At 35.8% G+C, this 19,021-nt stretch overlaps 1 long non-coding RNA gene across 1 annotated transcript; it reads right to left on the reverse strand.

Annotated features, from left to right (window-relative positions):
- Window positions 1-12,457: 12,457 nt before the first annotated feature.
- On the reverse strand, window positions 12,458-18,888 carry LOC131553778 (uncharacterized). The gene is made up of 3 exons (XR_009274259.1): window positions 18,759-18,888; window positions 17,064-17,180; window positions 12,458-13,917 (listed from the first exon to the last, which is right to left on the reverse strand). It is a non-coding gene; the product is annotated as an uncharacterized LOC131553778 (long non-coding RNA).
- Between the last annotated feature and the right edge of the window lie 133 nt (window positions 18,889-19,021).

The raw sequence follows: 19,021 nt of genomic DNA on the forward strand, positions 1-19,021 counted from the left end.
ACATCCTCTTGTACCACTGTTTGAAGAATTTATCTTCCAGAATCTGGCAGTAAGTTTTAGGAGCTCATTTTAGTTCATCTCCTATCCTGAAAAGTCTGTCTTGCAGGATTGATTAAAAATGAGCTCCTAAAACTTACTGCCAGATTCTGGAAGATAAATTCTTCAAACAGTGGTACAAGAGGATGTGATGCTGGTCCTTCAAGAGTCACTCACAACTTATCTGTCCATAAATCCTATACAAAATCAGTCTTCATGTATTTCACACAACATGATCTCACAGAATTCCGTGTAATGTTCACGGACTTAATTAACCTCCGAATCTGTGGTGGCATCACGGAATCGCCGAAAATTCCGTGATGGGGTCAGTCACAGGCATCAGCCGTGAACCACGCACGGAAACCCTTAGCATCAATATGCCGACGCGATACTGGGACATTTATCGTCATCATTATTGTTCAGAACTGGGTAGGTTTAGGGTAGGGGTGAGGTCAGGTACTCCAGTGAAAGTATAACTGCATCGGAGTCACTCTTTTTACGTGGTCCGATGCAGCGCTGGTGTTGAACCAGTGAATCCGTGCATGGACCACGGCTGATGCCTTCTGTGAGCCCAGCACGGAATTTTCGGCGATTCCGTGATACCACCACAGATTCGGAGGTTAATTAAGTCCGTGATCATTACACGGAATTCTGTGAGATCATGTTGATTTCACAACACTTCAGCATGTTATTCTTATTAAGTGAGGGCCATTTTAAATATTTTTTTACCCAAGCAAAGTCTCCGAGAACCTGACAGGAAGGTTGCAGTTCTGGAAAAGGATGGTGCTGGAAACTAAATGGTTCCTGATGGTTTCTCAACTAATTCTTCACCTTAATTCTTAATTCTTTTGCATTTAACGTGTCTTTTCTTCTCCACCTGTTTTTTCTGACCTTGCTGACCCAATGAGCATTTCGCTGCCCAATGGTCATGCCTTAACTTTGCTAATTCTATTATTGCATTAGTATTGCATCCTTCTCATGAGCATTTAATAATTTTTTTAACTTTTATTCTTGAGTTCAATCTCTTTTTGGGCTCATTTTATCTGTAAAGGAAAACCTGCCTAATAATTCTGCACACCTGAAATAAGAAGTTTCTGACTATCAGCCTTCATGGACAATTATATATCACTTATAAATTATTAAATACAAAATCAATAGTAGTTATTAAGATTGATGTGGTTTGGAATTGGTAAAATGTTCTTGGAAAAAAAATATGACCAGAATATCAACTTGCCTAATAATTCTGCACACACTGTATGTATTATATGTATTCTGTTATACTGCTTTAAAGTACTCATTGGTTTACATTGCAAGTTAACAGAATTTAATTTGACCTTTTAATCGTTTTGATCAAATATCAGCAACTCAACCAAATTGGATTTAAAAAAAAATTAATTTCATTTCATTTATTTTTATTTTAATTTTTGCTCAGTTGCTTTTGAATAAAATTGAGCTACATGTGAGCCATAAAAGCCTGATGTATCAAATATGATACTCAAAAATAAAAATAAAAACCCACACATATGCAAATGCTTAATAATTGTAAAATGACTGTTATTGCATATGAATGAATGAATGAATGAGGCATTTATATAGCGCTTTAATGTGTATTGCAATACACCCAAAGCGCTTTACAATCATGTGGGGGGGTCTCTCCTCAACCACCACCAGTGTGCAGCATCCACTTGGATGATGCGACGGCAGCCACAGGACAACGGCACCAGTGCGCTCACCACACACCAGCTACAGGTGGAGAGGAGAGAGTGTCATAGAGCCAATCAAGTGGATGGGGATTATTGGGAAGCCATGATAGACAAGGGCCTGAGAGCCCTTGTCAAATTGATACTGTTCACGTAACATAATGCAGAGAAATTATAATATTGATTTTGGTTTTATTATTATAGCTTAGTATTTTTTTATTTTATTTTATTTATTTATTATTATTATTTTTTTTAATAAAATCAGAAGTTTATAATGCACTCTCAAAAAGAAAGGTACAAAATTTGTCAATCTGGTAGTACCTTTTTCAAAAGGTACTACCACTTCTGTACTAATATGTACACTTTTGGTATTAATATGTATTTTAAATAAAAACAAATATTTATTTGTGTCATTTTCACCTTTTATTACAGGACAGCTCAGAACTAACAGGAAGTGAAATGGGAGAAAGATAGGGGGCGGGATTGGGAAAGGTCCTCGAATCAGAATTCGAACTCGGGACGCCTGTAGCACAACAAGCACTGTATGTACTTTTAAGGTACTAATATGCAAAAGGTCCCATCCTAGTGACAGCTTTTGTATCTTTTTATTGCAACTTACAAATAGTGTTGATAAATATTTTGAATATTGCTTCCTGTTGCAGTACACAGAATGACCACAAGGGTCAAGAAAAAAAACTGGAGATTGGCTTTGCATTATAGAGTTCAGAACCCACTGACAGGAGCGAGGAAAGGTTTTTCATGGCATCTAAAGATAATGGAATTGTCTGTTGAAGCATAAGATTGACTTAGCCAATCACAATTTTGTAATCTTATGGATAGGCTATTGAATTGCACAGTATAAATCAACAATATAGTCAAAGCATACACAGGCTGCTTGCAATAATCGCATGTGAAGAAGCATGAACCTACATACGCTCACTCTGTCGTTATTGTTTCTATGTTTTCCATGACTAGTTTCCACATTTTAATCTTTTGATCTGGGAGTTTTGATTTCACAGATGCTGTGTTCTGTGTAGCCCTAGGCTACATATGACTTCCATTATTTATCATCCACAGTCAAAAGCCCCTGAGAGAAGGAGAGGCAGAGAGAGAAAGAGAGAGGACAAAGAAAAGCTCCACATCGCTCCTCATCTCTGTGAGCCTTTGATCCACCTCCAGAACTCAAGTTTTAAAAGAGGGAAGGGATTCTGTTTGCATGTCCCATATTAACTCTGGCTTGAGGTACAGTAGCTCAATAGTATAGTATGAAGAGTATGAAGATTTCATATTTTTGGCCACCACATAACAATAAACAGATAATCACACCAGCATTTCAGTGAGCATTTGATTAATTTTATATAATCACAAACATATTTTTTAAAATGTCGATTTTGTATTTGATGAGTTGTGATTTCCTATTTGATTCACAATTACAAACCCAAAGATGCTTCGTGACTGCTGAAACCAGCATAATCCAGAATTAGATTTTATGACTGCGTCTTCAAATACCATTTCTTTGCATTTCTCAGTGGTTTTCTGAACCAACAAACATCTTCGTATCATTGAGATTTTTAATATAATGTATTGAATTTGTTTTTAATTTAGTTTGCTTTTATTTTTGTTTGCTTTTTGTGTGTTTTAAGTTTTTTAAATGATCTCTATATATTTTTTTGTATTTTTTTTTTCATTTTTCATTTTAGTTATTTTAGTACATCAAATGCTAAAATGAGAAGTGTTGCCATGGCAACTAGCTAATATATAAAATATATTTTTAATAAGTTAGAAATTATAAAATATAAAATAGGGCTGATATAAAATATATATAAAAAACATTTTATTTTATTTCAGTTAATGTTTATTTTACTTGAGGTTTAGTTTAAGTTAATTATAATAACTTTGGCCTTTCCTACGGCATTTCAAATTATGCGTCTATAATGTCTGGAAATAACAACATATTTAAAATATATTTTCCCCCTAAAAACTCACACGTTTTGCATAATTTTCAACATTATTATTAAATTTTAAATATTCATTTGACTGGAAATTACACACAATAAAAATAATCACATTTTCTTTATACATCTTTTTGTTGTAACCGAGTAGCTGTCAATACACACACACAAAAAAAAAGTTTTATCAGTAGAACTTTTTGTTGTGGAAATGGTAAACTGAAAATTTCACAAAATAAATATTGCAGTTGTTTATGTTTATATTATCATACGTGTAATGTAACAATATGTTATGATGGATTTTCATATTTTAAGATCTACACATAAAAGACAGATTAATTTGACCTTCATATAAAAGTTAAAAAATATATATATATTATTATTATTACCAATATGTTACATACAGTAACATTAAAGTGGTTTGTTTTGAGGCTGATTTCAGCATTCTTGCAACTTAGCGTTTTCTTTTCCCCTTTATTTTACAACCTGCCTCTGACTGTCAAATATATTTGTCTTTATTTTCAAGGGAAATAAAGTGGCATACCAAAACAAACAGTGTAGTGGAGGGAGAAAAGAGAGATGAACATGAAGGCTTAAAAATGAGCGGGAGCTGTAATGAGGTAAGTGGCCACTTGTGCTGCTCCCTGTGGAGATGACCCAGTTAAGAGTTTGATCATCCAGGTGTTAGCTATGCTGCCAAGCCAGCTGGGAGGAGAGAAATACTTCATCACTGTCATGCCTCTGCACAGAGAATACATTTACCCCCCAATAACCACTATTACCACTATTACCAACAGTCACTGTTAAAGGCTGCACATTGCTCTCACAGACAGGTTTGCACAATGACTGCAAAATGATTTCTGTGATATATTATATACATGAACTAGAAAAATTACCTCATAATGCATCTGGGTGGAGATGACTGCATAACTATACTCAAATAGCTGTACTATTACGTTAACGTGAACTACTGAAGTGGGAAAGTATGGGAATGAAAAGTTATTTGAATACAAGAAAAAAAAAATCAATTTATATTTTCCAGGAATGTAGATGTTGTTTCAGTTTTCAACAGATAAAGAACATAAACTGTTTAGGATAAAAAAAATAGTTGTTGATATACAGTTGTTTCTCTCTCTTTTTTTTAAAAGGCATTTTTTGTAGTGTTCTGTAGAAGGCAAAACGTCATATGATGGTTTTGATGAAATTATTCATTACTTCCTTTTGTAACTGAACTTCATTTCAAACCATTAAAAGTCAGAAGAGACATTTCAAACTTATCAAAACTGTTCTTGCCAGGAGTAGGTTGTATCTTAGCAGAGGTAATGTAAGATCTGACAATGTGCCAAGAGGCCTAGTAAATAACTTTGCACTTAACTGTCCTTTACTGAGGTGCAGCCAACAGCAAACCATCTGCATTCATTGCCAAAAATAGTGCCTGTGAAATTAAAACATTCAGATCTCAATGTTCCCTAAAAACAAAGAATCTAAATTTAGCACATGCAGAGACCAGCCCTTTAGATGTCGCTTGATCGAAATGTTCATAGAGATTCGCTGAGAGATATTGCAGATATGAAAGACAAAGTCTGATAAATACAATAAAAATGTAGCTTCTAGAAACTATGTTGTGCCTGGTGCCTTACTTAGGCTCCATATCCCCTGAAATAAAGGAGGCAGGCGTATCTCTGGTTAAGGTTGTGTAACAATACTGCCACTGAAATAGCCAGTAGCTGTAAAGCACAGCTGATGCCCTGCCAGACTGAGAAATGCCTTTGGCTGGAAGAGTGAAATAAAGCCTTTCATTTTAGAACTCTATTATCCAGACTGCCTGATCAATCTCTCCAGGGCTGGGGAATATAGACAGGAGTGTCAATCCATTCAGAAGTGGCATAGGCAAACAAAAGATATATTCAATCCATTTTGAAATCCCTTTTCCAGTTACTAAACATGGATTGATTAATGTGTGAGGAAAGCACTTGCATTTATAAAGGGTTTCAGAGAAGAAAGGATAGCAGCTAACATGGTCATAACATTGTACTTCTATACAAAGTCACTCCCTCTATAATCTGACTTTTTTTATTAATTTACAAGTACTGGCAGATCATTGGACTTGGAGAGATTTCAACACTGTAGCTTTCTGAATTCTACTCTGAAACCAAATGAAACCTATCAACACCAATATAAGGCTTTTCACAGCTGAAATAGTTTAACCTGGGTTGTGCTAAACCAGGGTTCCTCAGATTTTGCTCTGGAGGGCCAAAGCGCTGCAGAGTTTAGTCCCTACCTACCTGTGATTTTCTAATGATCCTGAAGACATTGATTAGCTGAGGTGTGTTTGATTAGGGTTAAAGCTAAACTCCGCAGGAAATTGGATCTCATGGACCCAGTGGCGGTTCTACATTGAATTACTCTCTGGGCGAGACCCCCTCTGAGCGCCCCCACACCCCATATAAGAAAATTTTTTTTAATGTTTTTTTTGCAAAAAATTTTGCACAAACAGCCATGTTTTACTATAACAGTATAAGTGTAAGACAAGCTTATATTTCTCAATTGCACAAATCCTTCAACAGAACATTTGAAAAACACAATTATGCACAAAACAGTATAAGTTATCAGAACATAAATAAATATACTCTATATACATAATAAACACTCTGTGTTTATTTTTGGCACTCGACAATCAACAGATTTCCCATCCCCCAACACTGTCACTCACGACCAGAAGTCAAGACTAAACCAATTCACCTCCACATAATCATTTTGTATTACCTATTTTTATTAGCCATTTCACACAATTCAGAAAAAACAAAAACGTGCAAATTATAGGCCTGTGTTTTAATATTATGAATAAAATCAAAAAGTCAAGGTGTGACTGACTTTAGCCCACTTGTCCCACACATTTGGGAGAGGTGAACTGCCCCCCCCCCCCCAACCCCCCCACCCCTCTTTCCATTTCTCACACAGCTTCTGTGCATGGCACCTTCTCAGCAAGCAGGGGCGCCAATTTGCCAATTCCCCACACAGTTATATGATAGATAATAGAAAACCGCTTAGCGGCGCAGATGATTTATTTATTTTTTTTTCAAGTGCTTGTGCCGCCCCCCACGTGTCATGAAAAAATGCCGCCCCGGGTGGCTGCCCGGTTCGCCCATGCCTAAAACCCTGAATGAATGTTCTTGATTGAATATTTGTGCTATCTGTCACTGATTGGACTAACACAGAACGCAACCTGTTTGCATAATGCGCATCTCATAATATGTACTGCCGACTGTAGCTACTGTCAAGTTTTTTCCTGAATGGACTTTTCAGTGGACTATAAAGGGAACAATAAAATAGCCTCTTCTTCACTCCAGTTCACCTGTTTTCCATCACCATTTGATATTTTTCCACTCAAACATTGCAACGATTGTGCTAAATATTTTTTTTTTCAAAACCACTTCAGCACAAATCCGCCCTGCAGCCAATTTTGTTGGTTAACCCTTGTATTATGTGCCAGGTCAATTTGACCCATTTTGATTTTCGAGATGTCGGAAATACCAGTTAATCTGTGATTTTAATCTTGATATTTTGTGACTTTTTCTCATTTAGGGCCATGGACATGCATGCAAAGTGAGGATACACTGATGTGTTTTGAAGTGCACAAAAATAATTTTCTGACGATTTTGATGTTCACGGGTCAATCTGACCCACTTTTCTTTTTCTTTTTTTTGTTTCAAGGCAACTGTACAGACCAAAATTAAATATATTTATTGGGTATATGTTGTTATGTTGGTGTTTTGCAACTCTGGAAAGGGAAAATGAACTCTCATTATTTTCAGTTCTGAAAATGGCTTTCTCAGACTATTTTCAATGTATATGAAATACTATTTAACTTATCATTTTCTTCCAGAAATTTTTTAACTTTTTCTCATTTAGGGCCATGAACATGCCTAAATAAGTTATGTTCCAAATTTGAAGTTGATATAAAAAAAAATTGAGGTTCCTATGCAATTTTGTTTAGGCGTTATACCAAAACTAGCCACCGGGTGCCATTCAAACTCCATTGATTGTTTTTTTTTTTTTCACAAATGTATACATTTTTCTCTCAATATTATTTCTATCACAAAATTAAAAATGAAAAATAATAATAAAAAAAATATTGAATATTGAGACTCAGACCTTTCCAACAATATGTATTTTGTCAAGATTTTAAAACGTTTTGATTCTAAAAGGCCGTAATACATTGTGTAAAATGACACTCCCCACTAAGGGGGAGGTGCCCACTAACATATATTAAAGTACAATTTCCATGGTTACGCAATGTCCAATTTCAAAATGGTTTTCACAGGACAATGTTTGAGATTTTAAGCTTTCAAATGATATATAATTTATGATGATTACTAAAACATGTGAAAGGGAAAAATTAAATGAAAAATAATTTTTGTGACAAAGGTCAGAACTCTTATTATGATGTAGTATATGTTTTGAGGTGCACTCTTGTCATAAATTAATCTATTACTATTCCTACATAATTTGTAACAAAAACAGGTTAATGGTGTGTGCCCAACAAATCAAATTTATTTGCGTGAGGAGGGGTGTATTCACACCAGGAAAGTCCACTAGTTCACTTGCTTTGGTCCGGACCAAATACAATGTTGATTTTTTTTTTTTTTCGCTTTCACACTGCCCTTTTTGCAAGTGAACCAGAAATTGTAAACAAAACCACATGTGTGCTAAGGTCATCCATTCATTGGACAAGCAGGGCAAAGCAGGAAGTGCAAAAACAGGCTAATTTTCTGTTAGTAAACATAGTGAGGTTTTTCTGTGGGCGGAGCTTAGATGGAGGCTAGCTATGAAGTTTGTTAGCTTGTTTTTTTTAACAATGACTGAAGAAAATCCGATTTAACCTGAATATGTAAAGTCACTCATTGTCCGGGACCACGACATTATTTGAAAAGGTTAACTTTAAGGGACGAAACCAGGATTACCTCCGGTTGAGTGACTCACATCTAACGTGTATAGTTAAGACAAACTCACCGTGTCTATCTAGTCATGAAGATGTTATACATTTCAATTTCAGCAGGCAAGTATTTTTACAGCTACATTATTATTCCAGCCACAATTAATCACAACAATGTATATATATACCATTACAAATGATCAGTGTTGGGCTAGTTACTCAAAGAATGTAATATATTACTCATTACTACTCCTTTCGAAATTAATATTGTTACTTTACTTATTACTTTCTGGCAACATTAATTAGTTTCACTACTAGTTACATTACTTTTTCTTCACGCCCCACAGAAGTTGTAACTGTGTATCTTCCAGATAAAATTCTTCTAGAATGTTACTAACAACATATTTCTGCCTCATCATTTGACCAAAATCCACATTGGATCGCAGTCAGAAGTTATTACAAACACTCAATAGTGATTGATAGTGGCATTCAAGTAGAAGTGTTGTATTAATCTCATTAATTGTCATGTGTAGCTTGAAGTAATTTTTCCGTTACCCATTGTGATTAAATTTCACAAATCACATGAGTTTGTAAGAAACTGTTTAATTTTCCAAAAATATTTTTAATTATATTAATATAATGTACCACATGCTGATCAGAGGGATGTAATGCCAGAGTAAAGTAAAGCCACAATAGATCTTTTTTCCTGACAAAATCAATATAATGCAATATTTCTATCTGCTGAATGTAAGCTTTTCCATATTCCAAGCTTGCCTGCTGCACTGGGGACATCACATGCATGTGTGAGTCATGAAAGTTATGAAAATAAATCCAGGAATTATTTGATTGTTAGATTTTAAATCAGCGGGGTTGAGGCATTAAAGTAACTAAGCTGTTTTATGAAAAGTAACTGTAATATTATTACTGAAATCTTATTAGTAATTAGTTACACTACTAGTTACTGCAAAAAATAATATTATTACAGTAACTATATTACTAGTAACTATAGTTACTGGCCAACACTGCAAATGATTAAGCATATAGATCGTCAGTTTGTTGTTTTACACACATACACACAGACATTATTTCATACATGACATGGTCGTGAGATGCATAAGAAATCTTTAGACGCACCCATAACAACAAAAGACAATTATTGAACCTTTTCTGTGTGCGCTGCAAACGCAAGCATTTTTGATGATAGTTTCTGTCTAGAAACAAATTTAACGAAAATAAAAGCGTTTTATCGTGTTTAACCAAAGCTGTCATCAATTTTTTGTCAGGCAGTGGCAGCAGGTAAGCGATAAAATTTCAAATCGGAGCCTGTACAATGTCGATTCTGGCACCCAACATCACAACAAGAAGATATTTTAAGCTCCTTATGTAGCTGAATCTGTGCTGGTTTGAATTGGCCGCCTCCAGTTTTCGCTTTGTTTTGCCTCCAGCTAGCGCTGTGACGTAATCGTGACATCGGCACAAAAAGGGTCTATACCAGGGTTCCTCAAATCTTTCCCTGGAGGGCCAATCTGCTGCAGAGTTTAGCTCCAACCCTGATCAAACTCACCTACCTGTAATTTTCTAATGATCTTGAAGACTCTGATTAGCATGCTCAGGTGTGTTTGATTGGGGTTAGAGCTAAACTCTGCAGGAGTGGGCCAGATTTGAGGATGCCTGGTCTATACAATGCAAATTGGGCAACACAATTGTTGTGAATGTGCAATATTCGCCTCAATCGTGTTCCCGTCTTCCACGAAAGTTGAAAAATTTAAACTCAAGCGGAAAATTTGCATGACGCGTTATTACACAAGCTAATCAGCGCTTATTGACATGCCTGGTTGTATCATAAAATGTTTAAAGAGCATTATTAGGTTTTATTCGTACAAGTGATGTAAAAAACATATATTTATTTAATATTTTTTCCACTGTCTCAAAATATTTCCCTTCAAGAGGCTCCATACTCATCAAGCCTATATAACAAGGTCAAAACCTGGATCATACAAATATAAAAATGTGCTATACTGAACCATTTTCAGAGTATAGTCTCTTGTGATATCTGGCACTCATTCAAGAACAAGACAAAACATAATGGGAAGAGCAGCTTTCATTACTGACCTTGGACTGAGACAGAAGACCTTATCTGACTTCCTCTGTGTCTGCCATTCCAGGGTTCGTTAATGTGCACCATAATTGCCATCACAAAGATATGCAGCATGTCTCTGTCTAGGTGCCCCTGGGTTAAATTACACATCACATCACAAAATGTCTTCTACCTGATTTTCAGGATGATTTTGCACCTGTGCTGTGTTAGTATAAATATTGCCTGGTGGTGTTATGGAATACTAGATTCTGATTAGACAAACGTGGACGCCCAGAGGTCATATATTTCCTAATGTTTGCCATTGTCTGTATGAATACAGATTAACATAGCCTTTGAAAATTACAGTCAGGCCCATTGTTGTGGTGCTCACCTAGTTTGTTCATTGTAATTATTATTTTTTTCTTAGAAGAAACTTTAACATAATATACGGTTGTAGTTAACTCAATTATGCGGTTAATTTCAAATATGCAGCTAATCCAGCAGGAACTAATGGGTGCCAGCCACAGTATCCGTGACCAAATACGCACAAAAATTGACCAGCACTATAAAAAAAGATGACAGATTATTCTCTCACAGAGATTAATTTGGCTGTGCATACTTGACAAACTGCCCAGACTAGATTAAGTTGTGACAGATGAGGTTACTAATGTTGATCCAATGAGGGGTCATGAAGACTAGAGAGAATTATAAAGCTGACAAATTACGAATTAAGCTTTCATCATCAAGTCTCATTGAATGCTAATTGTAAACTAATTGTATTTGTAAAGTTAATGTACTCATAGTCAGCCAGTTTATTGAAACTATTATATTTTCTATTGGTACCACAAATAAAATCCATCAGAATTAATAGGCATATCCATAATACAGTGAAACAGATGGCAACATTAAGTCCCATAAATCCATAAAACCATAAGCCACTGTGAAAAGATTGTATTTCAAAATAATTAAAAAAATCTATTTCTTTGATATCTCATATTCAGATGCATAGACTCTGAGCCTTTAGTATTGAGTTATGAGCACTAATGTATGTATTAAAGGACAAGACAAGAATGCCAATCAAAATAACTCCACCATGGAAGATCGTACTGTAAGATGCTAAAAAGAAATCATCTCCTTGCTTAAACTGGGTTCACTGCTGCCTTTGAAGCAGAATTGTTCATCTCATGCTGAAGAGAGGGAAAGGAGCCAAGAGCCACAGGCGACTAACTCCCTTCTCAAAACTCTAATCATACCTTGGACGTTCCTTTAAAAAGGAAAATAAATAATTAGGAGGATTTAATGACACAGGGTCAGTAATTATGGGTAATCAAAATTTAACAGCCAAGTTATTTTTTTCCTCATTGACATCATAAACTGAAGAGAAAAGCAAAACAATTACCATCACATAACATCCTAATAAACGATTAAAAGTAAGCATTGTATTTTCAGATTGTTATGCAGTTTATTTGACTTTAAACCAGACATTACATTTTCCGATTTCATTCTCTTACCCCAGGCTACATCATTCAGTCAGCTTGATCATAAACACTGCATAGGCCTGCAAATAATATTATATAACAGAACTACTGAATAATTTAGTGAGATTACAGAATCAAACACTCAGAGCTTGCAATATTGGCTGCAGTTTATGTTGCAACGTTATTGCATGGCAAGAAGGGTTAGTTTTGCATAACTAACTTCTTTCATGGCAAGCCCTTGGCTCTATGTTGCAAGGGATGCCTTATTTCCATAGCAACACTATCTTGGAGCAGATTTATGTAGAAGGTTGGCATGAAAAGAAAAGAGGGTGGGTGTGCCTTTCTAGGCTATACTCTGAGAAAACAGCATTGTTAGATCAACAGAACAGACAGAATTTTAATACGCTTATATATACTGAGCAACACAGATTTGATCAGTTAACATTTAAAAGAGCACTGAAATAGAACCTGACACTCTACATAAGCATTTGTAACCACAACTCATTATACCGAATGCTTAACATATGGGTGTGCAACAATATCGTCATCTCCTAGCTCAGATTCGGTCATGCATGGTCGCTTATTTTTCGACTCTCCTCTTTTTTGTCTTTCCTTTTTATGTCCCATAGTTTCATTTCTCTCTTTTGCTCTGTTTTGGCAGCCACACCCTCATAGCTCAAGTGTTATGACAGCTTTGATCAAATCTTCTGTCTAGACAATGTGATGAGTGGGTGGTCAGATTTTCCTGCTGCTATACACTACATGCAACTCATCTGTCTTACTTTATAAAGGGTGTAAATAGTTTACTAATCATATCATAAGGGCAGCCCTGTAAATCCATTGGCAAAGCATGGCTGAGGTCATGGGTTTGATTTCCAGGGAATGCATATACTGGAAAATAACGGCCATCGGTAGACCAAAACGTAACATAAAAACATACCAGGTACGCTACAGAACATGGCATTGGATCTTGTTTGTGAAAAGAAACACACCGCGGAAAAATAATAAATAAAATGGCTTCAGGCGTGAGCAAAGGCCCAAAACAACAAACCAAGACCATTACCGTGTAAGAAAATCTGCTAACAAGTATACTCAAATTCACATAGAATGCATTTTGCTTGTAAAAATGTGAGATGTGGAGCAGATAAATAGAAAACAATATGTCTTGAGAGAGTTTTTAAATGCTGAACAACATTTTGTTTGACACTCTGTCTTAAAAGCATGGCACTCATGCACAAGATGCAATGGTCAAGGACCAGTGTTGTCATTTATTATCCGTGTGTCCAATTGTCTCTCTTTGACTGTACTATCTAAGCCAAAAAATAATCATAGTAAGCTATTTAAACATAATAATCAGCAGTAATACAAAGAGTGCAGCTGTGACTAGCTGGGTGTGTGGATCTGCTAGGATGTCCAGCTCGAGAGGAGGGAAAGGGAAATGATTTTGGTATTTTGTAGCAGATGTTTTGTTTGGGCTAGACTCTTTTGATCTAAATGAAAATCACCAGGGAACAGTGTTAACTGCTTGTATCAAAATCAAAGAGAATGAACACGCATTCTTACACACTCGTGTATTCCCACACATCTCATTGTAGTGTGAGCAGTCTGTTCCTCTGTTGACCCGTGCCCTAGGAGTGCCACCACTTTGATTTTCCTCAGCACTGGCATTGCTCACGATTAGCTGGCACCTCTAATGGAAATAGGCCATCTGTGCCAGCTGTGGGCGTCTTAAAAGTGGGCTCTGTTAAAGGAGAGAGGAAAAGAATGAAAATCAGAAAATGATCACAGGTTTTGTACATTTGAACATCTGGAGAAGAAAATGATCTCAAGACCTTCAGAAAATCTGTTAGCCTTTTCTGAAAGCAAGCTCAACAGCTGGGCAACAAACAAAGAATAAAAAAGCCCATTTGAGTCCATAGCATGCTGTGACTATAGCAGAGAGGCAGATGTTCTTTTAGCCCATTGCATGCTCTTTAACTCTATCCTCTAATTTATTCTTGCCTCTCTCTTATTCTTCCCCTGTGGTTTGGCCTGCCCTGCACTTGTTATGGTGGCTACTGTGCTTTTGTGGCAATTTCATTTTACAGTCAGAAAAGAACAGCATTAGCATGTGGCCACACAATTAGTACTCATTTTTCCTGCCTAATGCAGACCAAAAAAAGAGTTATATTAAACCACAGTGTTTTTCCCTGGAGTAATGCCATCAGAATAATTTTTAACGCAAAGTGAAACATTAACATATTCCATCAAAAAGTGATAATGAGTATGACTATTTTTTTATTTTAATTGCTGCAAGTAAAGGGCATAGTCACGCTATGTTGTGATAACTCCCAATACTGTTGTTAATGTAAAAATGTTTAATATTCATCCTGTAGCAAACATTTTGCAAACTGTCTGCAGCAGTGGTTTTAATCCTGCTAAAAAGTTTGGGATGCATTAAATTGATCAAAAAATGACAGGAAAGACATTTACATTTTTACAAAATGTTCTTTTTCAAATAAATGAAGCTTATCATCATATTAGAATTATTAAAATGCATTAAAATAGACAATATTTTAATATATGTTAATTATTATTAAATATTTGAATTTTTTTACTTAAAATACTTTAATATTTTTGATTAAATAAATGGGTAACACTTTACAATATGGAGGCACTAATATGCATTAATTCATACTTAACTAATGCACAGATAATCATGAGTTAATTTCTAACTCACGATGAACTAAACCATTTATAATAATAATTACTGCATCAGCAACAAACATCACGTTGGGGCACATGACTAAATAACTAATTCAAAATCCAGAACCACAATGACATATTACCTAACAATTAGTTAATAGTTATGTGCCTCAACAAGTAAAGTCATAACATAATGATACTTTTGCAAATAATTAGCTAATGATTAATTAAAGCAGACAACTGGAAGTTAGAGTACATAGCTTTGACCACTGTGGTATTTAATAAAATACAAAAACTTTATTACATATGTTTTTCAGAAACAAAATATGCATATTATTTTAATTAAGTGACATTTAACAACTCCATAACATTTCCTGAGCACTGCTTTACTGCTTCAGCTAAATGTCAGAGCCAACAGATACCAGGCTGACCTCACCTTTATATGATATACTGCTTTGATTGTCATAAGAACTGAATCAAAGTGACGTGTGGATCTGATCTGGCTTTCAGCTTGTATTTTAAATGGAAACCGGGCTCTTCACAGCACACTACTACCTCTCCTCTGAGAGTTCCCCCATCAGCTCTATCATCAAACCACCATTTCACATCAACATGAATAAGCACCGGAATGACACATTTGTCTCACGCTGACAGCCTGACACAGTCTGATCTCACCCAATCCCTGGCATATCCCTGCTTTCCATCTTCTCCTTAGGGAAAATCTTAGGTTGGATGGTGGGGATGTGTCAGAGCACAATTAAGGTGCCTGATTATTCTAGGATAAAAAGAAACCATCCATTTTGTGCCATTTTCTCGCCAGGGGAATTCAGGGGGAATCTGACGTCTATTCAATTCAAAAACTCTTTTGATTGAAGGTGGAAATGTTACCCCAACCTCCCCCATGGTTCCCAATTGGAAAACCATAAAAGGAAAACATAATCCTCAAGGTCATCTTTCTAATGCTGCTGGTGTTGCACTGCTGCTACATCCATATTTTTCATTTGCATTATGACTCTGTTGTATGAAATTATGTGATTTGTAGCATAATGACCAGCAATTGTGTACTGTGCACCCAAGTCCATTTGTCTTATTTATTCTTGAGGCTCATGCAATATGACTCTGCATTAAAACAGCACAGTTTGCCTTGCTCCCAGCAGTCAAAATAAATCCAGCAGAAATGAGACTATTTTCCCACCCAGAATAAATGTCTACCATTAGGCTGTCTGACTGGCTGCAGCTGACATGAGATATTACCTTTTTCATGACTTGGGGGACTTTGTTAACTTCCACATGACTCTCTGTGTCTCAAGAAAGGTCAGTGTGGAGAGTCGACCTACTGAGGAGTACAGCTTGCAATCCATTTCTTTTCTAAAAGTCCCTCTTTCATATCTCCAGACACTGCTGGACCAAGTGTTTCGAAGCCAACAAAGGTACAATTTATATGGGCTTTCTCGCTGTGTCATAATACTGCCAACATGAGACTTCTTTAAAACAAAGTGAAAGAATTTAGGTAGAGGAAGCTCAAGATGGGCAAAAGAGACCCTATTAGCATCGATTACAAACTCCCTGCTGAACCGACAGCTTTAATACGTGCCAGAAATGCTGAACATTGACCAAACCTATACAGCAGAAACAGTGTTTGAATGTCTGTGACCATTATACCATAACCCCAGCGTGTGTTTCTGGAAGTTAGGTAATGCACATAGATAACTTTTTTAACATTACCACATGTTAATTCAGTGATGCTTTTATATTGAGCTGTTTGATCTTACAAATGGAAGACAGACTTCAAAGGCCCGTTGAGAGTAGACTAAGAAGTTTGATTTGCAATAAAAGAGCGTGGAATCAAGTGTGCTGAGAGGTATTATGTGAGACAGCACAGAGAAAGAGGCATCTGATGTTACAAAGAACTTTTAAAAACTATTCCAAATATCCAATCTGTAGAAACCATCAAAGTTTTCACTACAAAGCCTTACAATTTATCATCAAAGAGCTCAGAAATACCCTTAACAGATGCTTTGAAATTCTGAGACACTGTGTTTATGTGTAGATACTTTTTGTTCTTGGTGAAATTGGACACAACCCTGACATACGCTATAAGAAGGCGAGGCTGTCAAATGCTTGGAGGTATACATCAGCTTAAGACTCTGCTAGTGTTCAGACTAATTCAAAGAGGCATTGTGAGGCTTTGTAACCTCTTACCATGGAGCGGACCAGTGATTTAGGTCAATGGCATCCCAGAGCAGAACCCTGCCTTGGAGAATCTAGACCGTTTGCCTTGGACAGAGGCCATCCGAGTGAAGTCAAGCAAGTTCCACCCTGTTCAGACTCCCACAGAGAAAGAGGGAGAGAGGGATGGGAGAGGGCTTTGGGTGTACATTGATCTAAAACCATGACTGAGATCACAATTGAATGGTTAATGCTACTCAGAAATAACCTGGTAAAATAAAGGTTTAATAAGTAAGAGATAATGCATAAAACTTCTCAGTACTGGAAGGGGTTAATTTGCCATATTGATCGACTTATTGTACATTATCCTGTTTATTACATGGCTACTCAACAAACACATACGTGGACATGAACTATTGATTTGAGTAAAAATGATCTTATCATCTTGTTTATATCTTAAAGATTCCACTAATATTATAGTTGGCTTAACCATGTATAATAGTCAGAATTTTTTTTTTAAATGGAACCGTTTATTGAAAATTTAGACAAAAAAGTATGTGTATGTGTGTTTTTTGTTGAGTATCATATTTTACACAGGCTTTTACGGCCCATATACAAACAGTCTCAGCTCTGACACAGACAATATTAGGAAATATCAGATCACTGAATAGCTCAATTGACTAATCAGAATGAAGTATGAAGGGAAATAAACAGACAGTGATTAATATTCATGAACCCAGCAGCTCATTAATCCTTAGTGCGTTTTATATTGTTGTTAGTGGTAGAATTCGTAGTAGTTTTGTTATCTTATCAGTATTATTTTTTGTCCCCCCTTTTTTATAGAAACACTAAATGACAAACAATATTTTAAGCACCACCACCAGTCCTAAGTTCAGTCAACATGACTAATATGCATTCATACATAGTTATTCTAATTACTAAAGTTATATCATCATATAATGCTAAATTATCATAATATCATATTATAATGCTTGACTGACTGATGCTAAGTGTCAGATATTAATATTAGTCTGGTGAGTAAACTAAATAATTTACAAGCCAATGGCGATTCTATTGGTGTCCATAGAGGGTTGGTAATATTTACAATAATATATTGAATTTGATAGGTGTCTCTCACATTGTCCCACAGTAACATTAAAATAGTGTAGATTAATGTGCAATGTTTTATAATAATAATTTATTCTATTTAGTGTCCATTTCATTCATTTAACATATTTAATATTGGGGGCATCCACGTTATTTGACATATTTGAACTTTGAACAAACAAACAACGCATAGTTATTTTCCCTGGTAATTACTTACTTTTATAATGATGATGTAACTCAGTTACTAACTCAGTTACTATTTGTGAGAAGTAACTTGTAACTATAACTAATTACTTTTTTACAGTAATGTGCCCAACACTGTTGTTTATACAACTCCAGAATTGTAATTTATATAATTTACTAATTGTTTGTACAACCCCAACATTGACAAAATAATCATTGATAACACTTTAGAATACTGTTCTATCATTAATGAATAACTACACAGGAACAAATGAGTAACACAACATTAGCACTCTAGTAATTACTACTAACGAATAAGAAACTTTCATCAAAGTAATTAATTAGTAATATTAATTAGTAAGTACTTAATTAGTAAGTAATAGTGCTTAGTCGAATGTGGTAGTTCACTATTAAGGCTGCTCTCGTCGGGATACTCACGTGGAGCTCATGTCTCCGAAATCGGCGAAGCACATTTTCAAATAGGCACTGTCTTTATAAATAAACTGCAGATTTGAGATTTAAACAAATATTTCATAGTAGTACCATATTTCTCCTGGAGAAGTGAAGTGACGTGTGGCGACCCATACTTGGAATTTGTGCTCTGCATTTAACCCATCCAAGTGCGCACGCACACACACGCACGCACGCGCACGCACGCACACACACACACAGAGCAGTGGGCCTAGGGAGCAGTAGGGGGT

This window comes from Onychostoma macrolepis, chromosome 14, assembly GCF_012432095.1.
Source record: "Onychostoma macrolepis isolate SWU-2019 chromosome 14, ASM1243209v1, whole genome shotgun sequence".
Lineage (NCBI taxonomy): Eukaryota > Metazoa > Chordata > Actinopteri > Cypriniformes > Cyprinidae > Onychostoma > Onychostoma macrolepis.